Genomic DNA, 20,037 nt, shown 5'->3' with positions numbered 1-20,037 from the left:
AGGTGCTTCAAGAAAGTACTGAGTAAAGGTTCTGAATACTTATGTAAATGTGATATTTAAGTTTTGTATTTTTTTTATAAATGTGCACAACATTTTTAAAATCTGTTTTTGCTTAGTCATTATGGGGTATTTTGTGTAGATTGATGAGGAATTATGATTGTTTTATTCATTTTAGAATAAGGCTGTAACGTAACAAAATGTGGGAAAAGTCAACGGGTCTGAATACTTTCCGAATGCACTGTATGTATAGTATACATTATCTACTGTATATGCTGCAGGACATGTCAGCCAAATTTCTGGATGTTTGCATTGTAAGTTATTGTTGCTCATCAATGGGAAGTATTAAGTCTTAACTGACTTAATTAACCAAGTGAACATTGGTTTGTCATCGTTGATTAGGGATCAGGACATGACCTCGTAAGAATTGGAGAGTGGAAGGCGTTATCTGTTTGATCGCCTTTTCCGCCCCATTTCCAAACAGAATGATCTCACGCCTCATCTGATTAAAATAACCAGAGGAATCAGTGACTTTCTCTCGTCATCTTGTCATTGCTGTTGGTACAATAGGGAGAAGTCAAACTCGGCCAAGTTTGTTTTGGGGACCGTTTCAAGGTCTACGGAAGACCCACATACAGTGCGGGGTAAAGTGGGCTAACAAAGCCTCCGGACTCCCTATGCCCCACATTATCTCACAAGGGAGGCCTATGGCTGGCTGTGGCGCTTTGGAATCTGCCCCTTTTGTCCTTATGTAATGAGGAAATAATTCAGAGGGCACAGAGACTGTGTGTCTGTCCACCACCGTGTGGGATACTCTCTATGCCCTGCCTCACAACGGGACATTATGAAGCGTAAAATCATATTAGCTCTTATTTTCTGGCTGCCAGTTAGAGGGTATGATGACCTCACAGAGTAAGTAAGCGTGAATGTTAACTCTATTGTTGAATAGTCAGCGACAGTCTGCCGATGATGAACGTGGCCCCAGATTGTAATGATAATGTCTGCTACAACAATTTGCAGTGTGGCAGTGCATTAACCACAGGGCCAGATGTGCTCCATTTACAGTTTTTACCAGTGCTGTATAAAGTTTGTACCTGTGATTTTCAAGAGGGAATAAAACAGAAAAGAGCGAGAAAAATGAAGCCTTCTCCCAAAAAAGAAGTATGAATAAAATGTTTATTTTGGTATTTTATTCTCATGCAGTCTCAGTCTCAGTAACAGGCAAGGATTTCAGACCAGAGGAGGACTTACAGTTGAAGTCGGGAAGTTTACATACACTTAGGTTGGAGTCATTAAAACTAGTTTTTCAACCACTCCACAAATGTCTTGTTAACAAACAATAGTTTTGGCAAGTTGGTTAGGACATCTACTTTGTGCATGACACAAGTAATTTTTCCAACAATTGTTTACAGACAGATTATTTAACTTATAATTCACTGTATCACAAGTCCAGTGGGTCAGAGATTTACATACACTAAATTGACTGTGTATTTAAACTGCTTAGAAAATTCCAGAAAATGATGTCATGGCTTTAGAAGCTTCTGATAGACTAATTGACATAATTTGAGTCAATTGAGGTGTACCTGTGTATGCATTTCAAGGCCTACCTTCAAACTCAGTGCCTATTTGCTTGACATCATGGGAAAATCAAATGAAATCAGCCAAGACCCCAGAAAAAATATTGTAGACCTCCACAAGTCTGGTTCATCCATGGGAGCAATTTCCAAACGCCTGAAGGTACCACTCTCATCTGTACAAACGATAGTACGCAAGTATAAACACCATGGGACCACGCCACCGTCATACCGCTCAGGAAGGAGACGCGTTCTGTCTCCTAGAGATGAACGTACTTTGGTGCAAAAAAGTGCAAATCAATCCCAGTACAACAGCAAAAGGACCCTGTGAAGATGCTGGAGGAAACAGGTACAAAAGTATCTATATCCACAGTAAAGGAATACACCACATGAGTCACTGGCTTTATCAATAAGTGCTTTGAGGACGTCGTCCCCACAGTGACTGTACGTACATACCCCAACCAGAAGCCATGGATTATAGCAACATTCGCACTGATCTAAAGGGTAGAGCTGCCGCTTTCAGGGTGCGGGACACTAACCCGGAAGCTTACAAGAAATCCTGCGACGAACCATCAAAACAGGCAAAGAGTCAATACAGGGCTACGATTGAATCATACTACACCGGCTCTGACGCTCATCGGATGTGGCGGGGCTGGCAAACTATTACAGACTACAAAGGGAAGCACAGCAGCGAGCTGCCCAGTGACACGAGCCTACCAGACGAGTTAAATCACATCTATGCTCGCTTCGAGGCAAGCAACACTGAGGCATGCATGAGAGTATCAGCTGTTCCGGACGACTGTGTGGTCATGCTCTCCGTAGCCGACTTGAGTAAGACGTTTAAACAGGTCAACATACACCAGGCTGCGAGGCCAGACGGATTACCAGGACGTGTGCTCCGGGCATGTGCTGATCAACTGGCAGGTGTCTTTGCTGACATTTTCAACATATCCCTGACTGAGTCTGTAATACCAACATGCTTCATTTAGATCACCATAGTCCCTGTGCCCAAGAACACAAAGGCAACCTGCCTAAATGACTTCAGACCCGTAGCACTCACGTCTGTAGCCATGAAGTGCTTTGAAAGGCTGGTAATCAACACCATTATCCCAGAAATCCTAGACCCACTCCAATTTGCATACCGCCCAAACAGATCCACAGATGATGCAATCTCTATTGCACTTCACACGGCCCTTTCCCACCTGGACAAAAGGAACACCTATGTGAGAATGCTATTCATTGACTACAGCTCAGCGTTCAACACCATAGTGCCCTCAAAGCTCATCACTAAGCTAAGGAACCTGGGACTAAAAACACCTCCCTCAGCAACTGGATCCTGGACTTCCTGACGGGTCGCCCCCAGATGGTGAGGGTAGGTAGCAACACATCTGCCACACTGATCCTCAACACTGGAGCTCCCCAGAGGTGCGTGCTCAGTCCCCTCCTGTACTCCCTGTTCACCCACGAGTGCCAAGTCTAGGACAAAAAGGCTTCTCAACAGTTTTTACCTCCAAGCCATAAGACTTCTGAACAGGTAACCAATGATTACCCGGACTATTTGCATTGTGTGCCCCCCCAACCCCTCTTTTACTTTGCTGCTACTCTCTGTTTATCTTATATGCATAGTCACTTTAACCATACATCCATGTACATACTACCTCAATTGGCCCGACCAACCAGTGCTCCCGCACATTGGCTAACCGGGCTATCCGCCAACCCCTCCTTTTACGCTTCTGCTACTCTCTGTTCATCATATATGCATAGTCACTTTAACTATACCTACATGTACATACTACCTCAATAAGCCTGACTAACAGGTGTCTGTATAAAGCCTTGCTACTCTTATTTTCAAATGTCTTTTTACTGTTGTTTTATTTCTTTACTTACCTACACACACACAGACACACACACACACACACACACACACACACACATACATTTTTTTGCACTATTGGTTAGAGCCTGTAAGTAAGCATTTCACTGTAAGGTCTACTACACCTGTTGTATTCGGCGCACGTGACAAATAAACTTTGATTTGATTTGATTTAAAACAAGTCCTACTTCGACATAACCTGAAAGGCCGCTCAGCAAGGAAGCAGCTCCTCCAAAACCGTCATAAAAAAGCCAAACTATGGTTTGCAACTGCACATGGGGACACAGATCGTACTTTTTGGAGAAATGTCCTCCGGTCTGAAACAAAAATGGAACAGTTTGGCCATAATGACCATCGTTATGTTTGGAGGAAAAGGGCGAACAGACGTACACCATCCCAACCGTGAAGCACGGAGTGGCAGCATCGTGTGGTTGTGGTGCTTTGCTGCAGGAGGGACTGGTGCACTTCACAAAATAGATGGCATCATGAGGCTGGAAAATTATGTGGATAAGCAACATCTCAAGACATCAGTCAGGAAGTTAAAGCTTTGTCGCAAATGGGTCTTCCAAATGGACAATGATCCCAATCATACTTCCAAAGTTGTGGCAAAATGGCTTAAGGACAACAAAGTCACAAAGCCCTGACCTCAATCCTATAGAAAATGTGTGGGCAGAACTGAAAAGGGTGTGCGAGCAAGTAGGCCTACAAACCTGACTCCGTTACACCAGCTCTGTCAGGAGGAATGGGCCAAATGGGCTTGTGGAAGGCTACCCGAAACGTTTGACCCAAGTTAAACAATTTAAAGGCAATGCCTCCAAATACTAATTGAGTATATGTAAACTTCTGAAAGAATAAAAGCTGAAATAAATCAGTCTCTACTATTATTCTGACATTTCACATTCTTAAATGTGCTTCTACACCTGCATTGCTTGCTGTTTGGGGTTTTAGGCTGGGTTTCTGTACAGCACTTTGAGATATCAGCTGATGTACGAAGGGCTATATGAATACATTTGATTTGATTTGATTTAAAATAAAGTGGTGATTCTAACTGACCTAAGACAAGGAATTTTTACTAGGATATAAATGTGAGGGAATTGTGAAAAACTGAGTTGAAATGTATTTGGCTAAGGTGTATGTAAACTTCTGACTTCAACTGTACATACTTCTAAAACTTTTTAGGAAAAGGAGGAAGTCGGAAGCAGCATTAACTGGAACTGCGTTATTGGCAAACGAAGGGACAATGATAATGAAGGGAGGAAAAAATAGAGGAGAGGTACAGCCGTCATGAAACCTGATGAGCAGACAGGAAAATCCATTAACAAAAGAGGAGAATGAATAATTTGCTTCCGGATACTGGATTTCCCAGTGGTGTTTTTATGGGAGTGAGAGTGAGGGTAAAGCCATTCCATGCAAATCTCTATAGAATGATGTGTGTTTCTGTGGTGAAAAATCAGGATTCTGCCTGATAAACTGTTCTAATGTAGAACAGACAGTCGTTGAGGATTCCAAATACAGAGTAACAGAACACTCAGAGTGGGGTAGGTGTTCCGGAATTAGAACGTTCAAATGTTAGAATATTGAGGAGAATGGGACTAGAATGTTCAGTCCTAGGGGAGAGGAGTGAAAGGAAATTCAGGAATTTTTGTGGGAGTTGTCAGAATTAATGTGTATACAAACAACTTACCACCTTGGCTCTGAAATTAAACTACCACAGATCTGTAAGGATGGTTATAGATAAAGATTATCCTGAATAATACATCTTGAGACTTGACTATCATCTGATTGATATTATTCAGCAGTAGTGTCCAGCTAGGGCTACAACAGTGTGCTCCTTATCCCAGTAGTAGTGGCACTGGTCCATTTGATCACAGTGACTTTGACAGACTGCTCCTCTCCAGGCCTGGCAATGAGTCTGACATCTGCCGTCTGACTCTCACTTCCTCGTTTGCAATTCAGATGAGTTGACATTAAAATACTTCATAGACTAAAGTGAGTTGAGAGGCTGACTGTGAGACTGAGCGACGCTGGAGTGGAAGAGGCAGACTGTTGATGTTGGTTAAGATCTATTACAAAGGGAACCCCAGAACAACATTGGGGTAGATAGAATGTACAGCAACTCTAACTTCAGGCCTCCTCGAGATAGGTGGGAACCACAGCATTACTGTTCCCTTTGATCAAGGTTTCTTTCCATGACAGGTGAATCCAGGTGAAAGCTATGATCCCTTATTGATGTCACGTTAAATTCACTTCAATCAGTGTAGATGAAGGGGCAAAGACAGGTTAAGGAGGATGTTTAATCCTTGGGACAGTTAAGACATGGATTGTGTATGTTTGCCATTCAGAGGGTGAATGGACAAGACAAAAGATTTCAGTGCCTTTGAACAGGGTATGGTAGTAGGTGCCAGGTCCACCGGTTTGTGTCAAGAACTGTAACACTGCTTGGTTTTTCATGCTCAACAGTTTCCCGTGTGAATCAAGAATGGTCCACCACCCAAAGGACATCCAGCCAACTTGACACAACTGTGGAAAGCACTGGAGTCAACATGGGCCAGCATCCCTGTGGAATGGAACACTTTCCACACCTTGTAGAGACCAGGCCCGACGAATTGAGGCAGTTCTGAGGGCAAAAGGGGGGGGTTTGAACTCAATATTAGGAAGGTATTCTTAATGTTTGGTATACTCAGTGTGTATGTTTAAATTGCCAAATCATAAACAACAGTGCAAAAAACAATCAGAAATGAACTTATTCTTGATTCCAAGATGGCGTAGCAGTCGGATGTCTGTTTGTCTTGTCCCATGTATATATCATTTTCTTCATATATATTTTGTTTATATTTTTAATATTTTTAATTTCAATTTCCATCTACGGACTAAACATACTCTCCTGCAACCCGCCTCACCCAATGTGGTATCGATCTGCTATTTTTTACACTTTTGAAACGGAACCCCCATCAGAAGCTAGCCAGCTAACTAGCTACTAGCTAGTAGTCAGTTAGCCACTGCTAGCGGTCATCACCGTTAACTCGGACATCAGCCAGCCTCAGCCCGGTCAATTCCTGCCAGTCTGCACAGTGTGATATCAACCCAGAGCATATCGGACTGCTTTTTCTCTACCACATCTCCGGATTCCTACCGCAAGCTCTGAACCTTTACACTGGATATTCGCAGCTAGCTAGCTGCTATCCGAGTGGCTACTCTTGGCAAATGTCTCTGCCCCAAAGCAAGCACCAGTTAGCCTGGAGCTAGCCTGGAGCTAGGCCCATCTCCCAGCTAGCCGAAGAGGTCCATCAGCCAATTCTTGGGCTACAATACTTATTTTGCCAATCGGCCTGGACCATTTTACTGCCGACACGGAGCCCCGCCGATCCATCACGACTGGTCTGCCGACGTAACCGTCCGAGAGGGTTTCAACAGGCTCTTCTGCTGCGACGTCCCCCGGAGGCCCATCTGCTAGCCTGCTAGCCCCGGCCCGCTAGCTGTCTGAATCATTGTGTCTCCTGCTCGCCTAGCTACTCACTGGACCCTATGATCACTCGGCTACACATGCATCTCCCTAATGTCAATATGCCTGTTTATTGTTTTGGTTAGTGATTATTGTCTAATTTCCCTGTAGAGCCTCCAGCCCTGCTCGATATGTCGTAGCTATCTCTTTTGTTCCACCCCCCACACATGCGGTGACCTCACCTGGCTTAAATGGTGACTCTAGAGACAAAACCTCTCTCATCGCCGCTCAATGCCTAGGTTTTCTCCACTGTATTCACAACCTACCATACCCTTGTCTGTACACTATGCCTTGAATCTATTCTTCCGCGGCCAGAAATCTGCTCCTTTTACTCTTTGTTCCGAACGCACTAGACGACCAGTTCTTATAGCCTTTAGCCGTACCCTTATCCTACTCCTCCTCTGTTCCTCTGGTGATGTAGAGGTTAACCCAGGCCCTGTAGCCCCTAGCTCCACTCCCATTCCTCAGGTGCTCTCATTTGTTGACTTCTGTAACCGTAAAAGCCTTGGTTTCATGCATGTTAACATTAGAAGCCTCCTCCCTAAGTTTGTTTTATTCACTGTTTTAGCACACTCCACCAAACCTGGATTTCCTAGCCGTGTCTGAAACCTGGCTTAGGAAGGGCACCAAAACCACTGAAATTTCCACCCCTAACTATAACATTTCCTGACAAGTAAGAACTGCCAAAGGGGGCGGAGGTGCAATCTACTGCAGAAATAGCCTGCAGAGTTCTGTCATACTATCCAGGTCTGTGCCCAAACAATTTGAGCTTCTACTTTTAAAAATCCACCTTTCCAGAAACTACTTCTCAGTTCAGTGTGTCAAATCGCAGGGTCTGTTGTCCGGACCTCTGGCAGTCTCTATGGGGGTGCCACAGGGTTCAAGTCTCAGGCCGACTCTTTCCTCTGTATATATCAATGATCTCTGTATATATCAATGACCTCTACGCAGACGACACCATTCTGTATACATCTGGCCCTTCTTTGGACACTGTGCTAACAAACCTCCAAACGAGCTTCAATGCCATACAGTACTCCTTCCGTGGCCTCCAACTGCTTTTAAATGCTAGTAAAACTAAGTGCATGCTCTTCAACCGATTTCTGCCCCCACCCTCCCGCCCGACTAGCATCACTACTCTGAATGGTTCTGACTTGTTCGGACAGAATTTGTGGACAACTACAAATACTTACAGTGGGGAGAACAAGTATTTGTATCACTGCCGATTTTGCAGGTTTTCCTACTTACAAAGCATGTAGAGGTCTGTAATTTGTATCATAGGTACACTTCAACTGTGAGAGACGGGATCTAAAACAAAAATCCAGAAAATCACATTGTATGATTTTTAAGTAATTAATTTGCATTTTATGTCAAATACTTGTTCTCCCCATTGTATGTGTCTGGTTAGACTGTAAACTCTCCTTCCAGACTCACATTAAACATCTCCAATCCAAAATTAAATCTAGAATTGGCTTCCCATTTCGCAACAAAGCCTCCTTCACTCATGCTGCCAAACATACCCTCGTAAAACTGACTATCCTACCGATCCTTGACTTCGGCTATGTCATTTCCAAAATAGCCTCCAACACTCTACTAAACAAACTGGATGTAGTCTATCACAGTGCTATCCGTTTTGTCACCAAAGCCCCATATACTACCCACAACTGCGACCTGTATTCTCTCGTTGGCTGGCCCTCACTACATATTCGTCGCCAAACCCACTGGCTCCAGGTGTCACACCCTGACCTTAGTATTCTTTGTTTTCCATGTTATCTTGGTTAGGTCAGGGTGTGACTTGGGTGATGTATGTGTTTTGTCTTGTCAAGGTTTTTTTGTATGTTTATGGGGCTGTCTCCTTTCTAGGTATAGTGTATGTCTATGGTTGCCTAGATTGGTTCTCAATTAGAGGCAGCTGTCTATTGTTGTCTCTGATTGGGAACCATATTTAGGCAGCCATATTCTGCGGGTACTTTGTGGGTGATTGTTTCCTGTCTTTGTGTTCTCTGCACCAGATAGGACTGTTTCGGTTTTGCCACGTTTGTTGTATTTGTGTAGTGTTCACGTTATTCGTCTTTCATTAAAACATGTTGAGCACGAACTACGCTGCATTTTGGTCCGATCCCTGGTATACCTCCTCGTCAGACGAAGAGGAGGAAATCAGCCATGACACCAGGTCATCAATAAGTCTATGTTAGGTAAAGCCCCGTCTTATGTCAGCTCACTGGTCACCATAGCAACACATAGTAGCACGCGCTCCAGCAGGTATATTTCACCGGTCATCCCCAAAGCCAACACTCCCTTTGGCCGCCTTTCCTTCCTGGTGTCTGCTGCCAATAACTGGAACAAATTGCAAAAATCACTGGAGCTGGAGTCTTACATCTCCCTCTCTAACTTTAAGCATCAGCTGTCAGAGCAGCTTACCGATCACTGTACCTGTACAGAGCCAATCTGTAAATAGAACACCCAACTACCTCATCCCCATATTGTTACTTGTCCTCTTGCTCTTTTGCACCCAAGTATCTCTACTTGCACATCATCTGCACATCTATCAATCCAGTGTTAATGCTAAATTGTAAATATTTCACCTCTATGGCCTTTTTATTTCCTTACCTCCCTACTCTTTATGTTTATCGTTCCCTCCCTAGTTATGGGGGAAAAGACTACAATTCCCACTTTGACGAGTGTTCAGATGTCTCATCCCGTGGCGATCTGTCCATCATTCTGCCACCGGAGGAGAGAAAAGCAGAGGAGGGACATTTGAGAATAAAGGGCAGAACAGAGAGTTCTGCGCTTGGCATGAGCCACTGTCCTAGAGGTGGGCTGACACATCCACAGTCATACTATGTTACCATACTGTTCTCTGGTTACATTAGCCTAAAACTACATTGTTTCCCATACAGTTCAGGCCCTGCATTGCTTCTCACTGATTTTATTATTACAGCCTCTGGAGCTCCTGTTTCCTCATTTAGAATCTTCAAGGGTCTTCTGGGTTGTTATCTGTGTTCTGTGTTCTGGTAGAAGGTGTAGTTCCTGGTGAGAGGAGTCAGCAGAGGATGAAGGTGATTATTGGAGTACATGTGAGGTTGAATATAGTAGGCAGGTAGGGGGGTGTGTGTGTGTGTAGCGTGTGTGTGTACAGTGTATGCATGTTTCTCTTTCTGGTGATGATGAGGTGGGGGTCACTGGCGAGGAAAATGATGTCCCTCAGTAATCCCAGTCCCAGTCATGAGAACTGGCATACTTGATACTGGAGTAGCAGGCACAGGTGTTAGTAGGGTGGCTGATAACCACATAATATTCCCCATGCTAAATGGACATCTGCAGTGACAGGAGAGGAGAAGAGAGGAAGAACAGGAGAAAGAGAGAAGAGAGGAGGAACAAGAGAAGGAGAGAAGAGATGAGCAAAGTAGTAGGTCCTGCTGTAGACCCTTGCCGAAGACCCTGGTGCTGTAAAGTCTGGTGCGGTAGAGTCTGGTGCTGTAGAGTCTGGTGCTATAGAGTCTGGTGTTGTAGATTCTGGTGCTATAGAGTCTGGTGCTATAGAGTCTGGTGCTGTAGAGTCTGGTGCTATAGAGTCTGGTGCTGTAGATTCTGGTGCTGTAGAGTCTGGTGCTGTAGAGTCTGGTGCTATAGAGTCTGGTGCTATAGAGTTTGGTGCTGTAAAGTCTGGTGCTGTAGTTTCTGATGCTATAGAGTCTGGTGCTGTAGATTCTGGTGCTGTAGAGTCTGGTGCTATAGAGTCTGGTGCTGTAGAGTCTGGTGCTATAGAGTCTGGTGCTGTAAAGTCTGGTGCGGTAGAGTCTGGTGCTATAGAGTCTGGTGCTGTAGATTCTGGTGCTGTAGAGTCTGGTGCTATAGAGTCTGGTGCTGTAGATTCTGGTGCTGTAGAGTCTGGTGCTATAGAGTCTGGTGCTGTAGAGTCTGGTGCTGTAGAGTCTGGTGCTATAGAGTCTGGTGCTGTAGATTCTGGTGCTATAGATTCTGGTGCTGTAGAGTTTGGTGCTGTAAAGTCTGGTGCTGTAGTTTCTGATGCTGTGTAGTCTGGTGCTGAAAACCCTGGTGCTGTAGAGTCTGGTGCTGTAGAGTTTGTTGCCGTAGAGCCTGGTGCTGAAGACCCTGGTGCTGTAGAGTCTGGTGCTGTAGAGTCTGGTGCTGAAGACCCTGGTGCTGTAGAGTCTGGTGCTGAAGACCCTGGTGCTGTAGAGTCTGGTGCTGTAGAGTCTGATTCTGAGGAGTCTGGTGCTGTAGAGTCTAGTGCTGTAGCGTCTGGTGCTGAAGAGTCTAGTGCTGTAGAGTCTGGTGCTATAGGGTCTAGTGCTGTAGAGCCTGGTGCTGTAGAGTCTGGTGCTGTAGAGTCTAGTGCTGTATAGTCTAGTGTTGTAGAGTCTAGTGCTGTAGATTGTAGTGCTCTAGAGTCTAGTGCTGTAGAGTCTGGTGCTGAAGAGTCTGGTGCTGTAGAGTCTGGTGCTGAAGACCCTGGTGCTGTAGAGTCTGGTGCTGAAGACCCTGGTGCTGTAGAGTCTGGTGCTGTAGAGTCTGATTCTGAGGAGTCTGGTGCTGTAGAGTCTAGTGCTGTAGCGTCTGGTGCTGAAGAGTCTAGTGCTGTAGAGTCTGGTGCTATAGGGTCTAGTGCTGTAGAGCCTGGTGCTGTAGAGTCTGGTGCTGTAGAGTCTAGTGCTGTATAGTCTAGTGTTGTAGAGTCTAGTGCTGTAGATTGTAGTGCTCTAGAGTCTAGTGCTGTAGAGTCTGGTGCTGAAGAGTCTGGTGCTGAAGAGTCTAGTGCTGTAGAGTCTAGTGCTGTAGAGTCTGGTGCTGTAGAGTCTGGTGCTGTCGAGCAGCTGAAGAGGAGCTGAAGAGGAGCTGAAGAGGACCTGAAGAGGAGCTACAGAGGACCTGAAGAGGACCTGAAGAGGACCTGAAGAGGTGCTAAAGAGGACCTGACGAGGAGCTGAAGAGGAGTTGAAGAGGACCTGAAGAGGAGCTACAGAGGACCTGAAGAGGAGCTGAAGAGGAGCACTCACACTAGAGAAGAGTACTAGATCTGGAGAGGAGCATCAGAGAAGAGGACGGAGGGCAGCAGGCAGGGCCAATCAAATCTGCTGCAGGTCAACAGCCTGGCTGGTTTTCTCTTGATTGATTATGATCACTGATTCCCAGGTGTCCCAGGTGTAAATCCCCCTGTGTCCCAGGTGTCAATCAGTCCTTGATTATAGAGGGGAAATGAGAGGGGAAAACAGTGCTGTGGAATAAGAGGCCCAGATTTGAGAAAGAGGGATGCAATGTAGTTATGAAACCGATAACTAATCTGCTGATTTTGCTGCAATCATTATGTCTAGGGGTCTTAGTTCTAGCTGCATGGTCTGTACCCTGTCTCATTATGTCTAGGGGTCTTAGTCCTAGCTACATGGTCTGTACCCTGTCTCATTATGTCTAGGGGTCTTAGTTCTAGCTACATGGTCTGTACCCTGTCTCATTATGTCTAGGGGTCTTAGTTCTAGCTACATGGTCTGTACCCTGTCTCATCATGTCTAGGGGTCTTAGTTCTAGCTATATGGTCTGTACCCTGTCTCATTATGTCTAGGGGTCTTATTTCTAGCTACATGGTCTGTACCCTGTCTCATTATGTCTAGGGGTCTTAGGCCTAGCTACATGGTCTGTACCCTGTCTCATCATGTCTATGGGTCTTAGGCCTAGCTACATGGTCTGTACCCCGTCTCATCATGACTAGGGGTCTTACTTCTAGCTACATGGTCTGTACCCTGTCTCATCATGTCTAGGGGTCTTAGTTCTAGCTACATGGTCTGTACCCTGTCTCATTATGTCTAGGGGTATTAGTTCTAGCTACATGGTCTGTACCCTGTCTCATTATGTCTAGGGGTATTAGTTCTAGCTACATGGTCTGTACCCTGTCTCATTATGTCTAGGGGTATTAGTTCTAGCTACATGGTCTGTACCCTGTCTCATCATGTCTAGGGGTCTTAGTTCTAGCTACATGGTCTGTACCCTGTCTCATTATGTCTTATAGTCCTTGCTACATGTTCTGTAACCTGATTTAATGTGACTCCCATGGTTGGCCAGTCCAAGCAGAATTGAGTTTGCATAGGCAGTGTGCATGGAAAAACAAAAAGCTTTGCCCGCGGTTTACTTTGCTTGTGGTTTCATCTGTCCAAGTGGTTTTGAGGAGGCATTGTGCACATTTGGCTTTTTTTTTTTTGGGGGGGGGGCGATTGATGGAACTATCCAGGCTCTCTTCGGGAATACCTTACTTTACATTTTCTTATTCAACTGCCATATGAAAGAGAGAGACAGAGAGGGATGAGGCGGGTGGGGAGGGTGGGGGGGGGTGACACAGAGACACTATAGAGAAGGTCGAGGTTCCACAGCCAGAAGAAAGCTGTTGTTGTTCATAGTGAGAAGCTATTGATGACGTTAGGATTTCTCTCAGAGTGTGTGGTTAGGATTTCTCTCAGAGATTGTGTAGTTAGGATTTCTCTCAGAGTGTGTGGTTAGGATTTCTCTCAGAGTGTGTGGTTAGGATTTCTCTCAGAGTGTGTGGTTAGGATTTTCTCTCATAAAGTGTTTGGTTTGGATTTATCTCAGAGACTGTGGTGTGAAGGTTAAGCTCAGTCTCTGATCAGCACCCTCTTTGTCCTAGAGAGCAGGGTTCAGCTTCAGAGCCCTTATCATATAAAGCCTATTAGCATTAGGCTGTTGGTACTTGTTTGACACACACAAAACACACAGGCACACACAGGCACACACAGGCTCACACACAGGCACACACAGGCTCACACACAGGCACACACAGGCTCACACATAGGCACACAGGCACACACACACACACACAAAACACATACACAGGAACACACACCGAGGCCTTTGGTTTGGCGGAGGCCAAGCACTTATCCCAAGTCTATTACAGGCATTAGAGGCTGTCACAGACACTCTGAAGCATTGGCAGAGCTTCAGTGCTGTGGGGTGGGGAAGCTGAGAGGCTGAACAGCCATAGATGAATAGATGGTCATTAATACACACTGCACCCCAGAGTACAATCTCAGGACAAATTACTCCATCAATGAAGAATTGGGGAGGGAGGAGGGAGAGGTGTGTGTGTGTGTGTGTGTGTGCGTATGCGTGTGTGTGTGTGCGTGTGTGCGCATTGCCCGGGGTGTGATCAGAGTTGAATGTGATTCAGAAGTACTTATAACCGTGATTACACAGGCGCCGCACACAAAACCAAAACCATACATCTTCGCTACTGAGACAGATAGAACACACACACACACACACACACACACACACACACACACACACACACACACACACACACACACACACACACACACTCACACACACGGTGTGTCTGCCTAACTGAAGCACTCAGAGCCTAATCCCACTTAATCAAAGACAAGTGTAGCACTGTCTAAGAGGCTATTTAGACTATGGACAAAGCCTTGAAATCAGCCTTGACAGGAATTGCTTTCATACCTTCCCAAGCTGCATTTGTCATCACATAAGCCTTGGAAATGGCTTTAAGGTAATACATTTCTCCCCTACTTTTACTCTGGTTATAACACATAGCCAGAAGAAATCACATACTGACTGATAGATTGTAATGTATTTTAAGTATTTACATAATCAGTCAATGTGAACATTTGAGTTGCCACCGTCATTTTACACTATCACTGCAGAAGAATTGCAAAGGACTGATACAGAGCCTTCAGAAAGTATTCATACCCCTTGACTTATTCCACATTTTGTTGTGTTACAGCCTGAATTCTAAATGGATTAAATACATTTTCTGCTCACCCATCTACAAGTATACACAGTTCACTTTCATAGCAGCCACATTGTAGTCCATCTTGCAGTCCATTACACAGGCGCCGCACACAAAACCAAAACCATACATCTTCGCTACTGAGGCAGATAGAACACACACACACACACACACACACACACACACACACACACACACATGCTGACTGATAACCTTTTCCCTTCGCTTGTGGACTTCAATGCACAAGATATCAGCTGTATATAATTAGGCAAAAAAAAACATTCCAAGCCAAACTGCTACACACAGCCTACATCGTTGTCATCATATTAGCTAAAGCAACGTCATAGTCAGCATTACTAATTATAACTTATGCGTTAGTAAACCCGCTACAATCATGCAGTAACGTTACAGTGTAAAGTCAGCAAACAGTGACACCGGTGGACCCTGGTGCAATACATTTGTAAAACCAAAAGCTTACCTTGACTTGGAAGAGTTACAGTGTTGTGTTGGAAAGTCATAGCCAGCTAGCTAACATAGCATCCCTCTGTTTGAGCAGGGTGTTTCAGTAGGCTAAACTAGCTAGCTGCATTAGCTAGCTAAGTAAGTGAAACTGAAAGTGGAAAAAATGAAGAAATCTCTCTCTCTCTATTTCTCTCTTGCTTCTCCTTCATTTTGGAAGAAATGTATTTATTCAAAACTGTTCAGCTACTGTCTTTCTCTCTTTTTGAGTCAACTACTCACTACATTTTATGCACTGCAGTGCTAGCTAGCTGTAGCTTATGCTTTCAGTACTGCATTCATTATCTGATCCTTTGATTGTGTGGACAACAGTTCATGCTGCAAGAGTTCTGATAAGTTGGAGGACATCCTCTGGAAGTTGTCATAATTATTGTGTAAGATATACAAAAAAAACTGACCACAACTATAACAAAACTACAATACTCTAATGTAAAAGCAATATACTAGCCTATACAATTCAAACAGTGGGACACAGGTAGCCTACCTTTAGAGACAAAGTAACAATGGCCATGAGAATTTGGTGGCCTCTCCACAATTATACAGAATATATCCAAGTTTTACCAGCAAACTTATGTGAAATATATACAATATGTAACTACTGTGGAATGATACACAGGGTATAGGCTACATGGGACACCACTATACTGGCAGTACTGAACAAAAAGAGGCAGACCACAACTATATCATAAAAAATAATAATACATATAGTAAACTATAGGAAGCTATAAAAAATAATGTATTTACAGATCTAAAATGGAATCCAATCCTTCTAGAAAACATTTCTCAGCCCAAGTCATCTTGTTCCAGGTTGCTCCCAGCATCTGTGTCAGACTCACTAAGAATTTCCTCCAAAGCCTCTTTCTCGGTACACCTGGATTTGTCATCTTTCACCCTCCCATTGGGTAGTCTGCTTTGTTTTTCACACAAAGATGTAGTCACTGGGTGGACATTTGATGTTCAAATTCAGCCACACATTATTGGAGAACGTTGACAACCACTCCCATGTAGTTCTAGCTCAAACACAGACCAAATGGAAGCTTACATTCTAATATGTTTGTTGTTTAGTGAAAACGAAGTATAAAATGAACTTCAAGACTCTCTGGGATGTGAATTGATAACGGTTTGAGTTTGAGTTTGAATTTATTTTTGTTTTTACAGGGACAGTGCACATTAATCAACGTTTCAGTAAAAGTGCCGGTTTTAGCCAGCCGGCTAATTTTCAACCGCAGTCCCTGGGCAGGTTATTAAAATCAATTACAATAACAATACAGACAAACACTGAACAGTGAGCACATGCAGAGCAACATAGCCAATCAACACGTAGCATGCAGACAGAGAACATAGGCCAATCAACACGTAGCATGCAGACAGAGAACATAGGCCAAGCAACACGTAGCATGCAGACAGAGAACATAGGCCAATCAACACGTAGCATGCAGACAGAGAAACATAGGCCAAGCAACACGTAGCATGCAGACAGAGCAACATAGCCAATCAACACGTAGCATGCAGACAGAGAACATAGGCCAATCAACACGTAGCATGCAGACAGAGAAACATAGGCCAAGCAACACGTAGCATGCAGACAGAGAACATAGGCCAATCAACACGTAGCATGCAGACAGAGAACATAGGCCAATCAACACGTAGCATGCAGACAGAGAAACATAGGCCAAGCAACACGTAGCATGCAGACAGAGAAACATGGGCCAAGCAACACGTAGCATGCAGACAGAGAAACATGGGCCAAGCAACACGTAGCATGCAGACAGAGAAACATAGGCCAAGCAACACGTAGCATGCAGACAGAGAAACATGGGCCAAGCAACACGTAGCATGTAGACAGAGAAACATAGGCCAAGCAACACGTAGCATGTAGACAGAGAAACATGGGCCAAGCAACACGTAGCATGCAGATGTGACAGGTTAAAGGACATATTCATAGCCTGTTATACATTGAAAAGTATTAGTAAGTTCATAGTATGTGAGGATCTTAAAACATCTAAGGTTAAAATATGCATTCAGTGTTAGTTGATAGAGATTGATAACATTCATATAATTGTGTTAAAGTTCAAATCTGTCAAAGGGTACGAATTGTGAGAGTAATGTGTAAACGTTATATTGATTACTTTATTTTGTGGTGCCTAAAAGTGTTAATCTGTGATCTACGAAATGCTCTTAATCTATGAGCCGGAGATCGATTGCTCTGGTCTCCACGCATATTCCTGGGGAAATTCGCGGTCTTTTTCTCATTGAACTAAATGTTGACTTGAGAATACAACACCGTATCACTCTCGTGATTATTTCTCCCCTGTTTTCAGGTACTTTATTGATGATAAAAATAGTAATTTAAATGTTATAACTAGCGAACATGTCAAGAGTGTTTAAGGTGTGTTTTAGTAACGTCTTGAGGAAGTTAGAGTTAAGTTTGAAGAGAGTAATATTAGCCCTGCTCGGTTGAAGTGAAGGATAGCATAGTACTGAGAGTAGCTGCCATTTTATGTCGATTGTGAATGAACGTGCGTGTTGTTAATAAGATATTTTGCTGTGTTATTTGTATAATGGGTTTTCAGTTATGTAATGTGTTACTTTTGTGAAATGATTGAACTAAATGTTGACTTGAGAATACAACACCGTATCACTCTCGTGATTATTTCTCCCCTGTTTTCAGGGGCGTAACATTTTTGGAGGCTCCGCTGAGATAGCTGCTCAGATGTCCAGTTTCCACATCCTGGTCGCTGAATTCCGAGCCAGCTAAATCTCCACATAACAACTCAGGCAGGCTGCAGTGAGGAAAGTGTTGCTGTTTGGAGGAAGTTGGAAGTTAGTGGTTAAGTACGTGTCAACTGAGGCCATTGATCGACCATCAGAGACAGTAAGGACCATCTAATTCAGAGTCAACTCCTGCACAGTAAAAGTTCCTCCTGTTCTGTCAACATGACAAGCGCCTTGGAAGAACTACAGGAAGAGGTAGTAGGAGAATTGCACACCCTGACTAAAGACAAATTACTAGAGATATGTGATTTCCTTGAAATATCAGGCGAACAGAGAAGAGATGTTAAAGACAAATCCCGCATAGCATTAATGACTCGCATTATGATGTTCCTTGAAAGAGAGGAAGTCACAGAGTTAGAAGATGGCGGCATGTCGGAATTGTTGCTACTTAAAGACGAAATGACAGAGATGATCAGTGGCAGAGATAACAAAACAGGGCAAATTGACCATGATATTGAACCAGCTGGAACACATCACAGAATAGAGGAACTGAGAACTGTAACCCCACAACAAGGGGTGGGAACTGAGCAGATTACTGCAGCCAAAGCCAGTGATTCTCTGCGTCAGCCCCAACACCATGCCAATCTTCAGGGGAGCGTGCCGCTCTCACCCAATGCACAGCCCAGCTCATACTGGCGCAAAGAGTTTAAAATTTCTGGTCAGATAGGTGAACCGGGCCAAAAAGAAAAACTGATTTTTTCCAGCCTTGCCCATCAGATTGAAAATTGACTTAACAGAGGATATCCTGAGGTAGAAATAGTAGACGCAGTAGTCAGGGCTATTTCTCCAGGCTCACAGCTACGCAGCTACTTGGAAGGTAAACCCCAGCTTACTCTTCCCACACTTAGATGTATCCTGCGTTCCCACTTCCAAGAGAAGAGTGCAACAGAGCTTTACAAACAGCTAGCTTCAGAAGCACAGCATAGAAAGGAGACCCCTCAAAGCTTCCTGATGCGCGTTTTAGATTTGAGGCAAAAAGTACTGTTTGCATCCCAGGAGTCAGAATCAGGGCTTAAGTATGACCCTGCTCTAGTCCAGAGCATGTGTTTTCACACAGTCCTTACGGGTCTCCAGAGTGACAGTATCAGGATAGACATGCAGCCTCTCCTGCTAGAGAGCGAAACATCAGATGAGGTTTTGCTAGAGAAGCTTAACATTGCTTGTGCTAATGAGAGAGAAAGACGAAACAAAAAGCGGTTTAATGCCCCACAGCCTGCTACAACTGTAAGTGTAGTCCAGTTAGAGGATATGCCATCTGCAAAGTGTCCTGTGAAGGAAGCCAAAGCTACGATACCCGCAGAACTGTTAACAGAGTTAGCTGAACTTAAGACAGGTGTAGCTTCTCTAAAAGGTCTCAGTGCAGAGATTGCTCAGATTAAGGAGACATTACAGCAGCCTATGTTTCAGTCACAGCCTTGTGCCTATGCCCCACCCCCAGTTAGGAGGCCAGATAGGGACCCCCAGCCACCTGTTTCCCAGCAGCAGTATTACAGCAACTACAGTCGGTCCCAAGCACTTGAGCCTGCACAGCATCAATATGCACCTAACCGGTATACCAACCACTCTGCTCAAGCTCCAAGGAGGTGTTTTGTCTGCCAGCAGGCCAGAACAGATGCACGCTGCACACACTGCTTCCGATGTGGGAGTGGAGAACATTTTCAAGCTGGATGTAAAATCCGGGAGCCAGACCATCAAGGGAGGCCCCTTTAAACGGAAACGGGTTACCGCTGAGGGACGAGTGTTAACCGTAGCTACCAAAAAGTCCCAGAAATGTGCAAATTGTGCCAGAGAAGAGTCATTTGAGAACCTGAAACAATGTTCATCATGTAAAGAGACACTGTACTGTTCCAAAGTATGTCAAAACCAACATTGGACTAAACATAAGAAAAAATGCACTCACCTGAAAATTGACTCTACCAGTGAAAGGTTTTCCTGCACAGAGAAAAATGCCCACTCCTTACCATCCCTAGCTCAAGGTTGCCACCCCGTAAGGTCACCTCGCTAGTCGGCAGACAGTGCCTTA

This window comes from Oncorhynchus nerka, linkage group LG9b (genome assembly GCF_034236695.1).
Source record: "Oncorhynchus nerka isolate Pitt River linkage group LG9b, Oner_Uvic_2.0, whole genome shotgun sequence".
NCBI classification, from domain to species: domain Eukaryota; kingdom Metazoa; phylum Chordata; class Actinopteri; order Salmoniformes; family Salmonidae; genus Oncorhynchus; species Oncorhynchus nerka.
The sequence above is the reverse complement of the archived record's forward strand: the minus strand, read 5'-3'. Positions refer to the sequence as shown.